The sequence below is a fragment of the Etheostoma cragini genome, unplaced genomic scaffold (genome assembly GCF_013103735.1).
Source record: "Etheostoma cragini isolate CJK2018 unplaced genomic scaffold, CSU_Ecrag_1.0 ScbMSFa_2964, whole genome shotgun sequence".
NCBI classification, from domain to species: domain Eukaryota; kingdom Metazoa; phylum Chordata; class Actinopteri; order Perciformes; family Percidae; genus Etheostoma; species Etheostoma cragini.
The window spans coordinates 687-1,776 of NW_023267181.1; the positions used below are offsets into that span (position 1 = coordinate 687).

The 1,090-nt window shown below is 33.9% G+C and overlaps 1 non-coding gene across 1 annotated transcript; it reads right to left on the reverse strand.

Annotated features, from left to right (window-relative positions):
- Window positions 1–773: 773 nt before the first annotated feature.
- On the reverse strand, window positions 774–846 carry trnav-aac. Its single transcript has one exon. It is a non-coding gene; the product is annotated as a tRNA-Val (tRNA).
- Window positions 847–1,090: the final 244 nt, after the last annotated feature.

Genomic DNA, 1,090 nt, shown 5'->3' on the forward strand with positions numbered 1-1,090 from the left:
TTTCTTTTAGATTAATGCATATACACATCAACTTTTATTGATATTAAAGCATAAACACATCAACTTTTATTGATATTAATCCATATACCATCAACATTCTTTAATATTACTGCATATGCACATCAACTTTCTTTTTAATTTACGCATATAAACATCAACTTTCTTTTTCGTTAATGCATATACACATTCAATTTATTTTTTATTAATGCATATACACATCAACTTTCTTTTAGATTAATGCATATACACATCAACTTTCTTTTTGATTTATCATCACAATTCATTATGACATCAACTTTCTTTTTAATAAATGCATATACACATCAACTTTCTTTTTCATTAAGATAAGATGGTGCTAGAACATGAAGAGCTTTGTAGGTGAGAAGAAGGATTTAAAATTCTATTCTGGATTTTACAGGAAGACAATGCAGAGAAGCCAAACCAGGAGAGATGCGATCTCTTTTCCTGGTTCCTATCAAAACACGTGCTGCAGCATTCTGGATCAGCTGAAGAATCTTTATGGACTCTTTTAAGCAGCCTGATAATAAAGAATTGGAGTAATCCAGCTTCGAAGTAACAAATGCGTGGACTAGTTTTTCTGCATCAATTTTCGACAGGATATTCCTGAATCTCTGAATGTGATGACTATTGCACTGGGGAAACTTTGGTAGGCCTGGCCACGATTTCACGTCAAGGAGATTTTTCCGTGAAGGTAATGGAGAGTTTAACTTCGCAGAGCTTGATTGTGCGAAGTCAATACAAACAAAGAAACGTGTTTCCGCCCTGTTTCAAACAGGTGACCTTTCGCGTGTTAGGCGAACGTGATAACCACTACACTACGGAAACTGACGAAACGCATTTATTTTGCATATTTGTGGGAAAATGCATATTTTTTATTTTATTGCAAATGTTCAAAATGCAAAAAAATAGAGACTTTAAACTAGATTCAGTCACAGATGCTTTGTTATGGATTTGAATGACAGCAAATATGTAGTAAACCTAAATATTTCTACATGCATTGACTGTGGTCTGAATGTTGGAATAGCGCCACCTATTTCTTGATGTGCCAAATATTAAGCTTAGGCCTTCC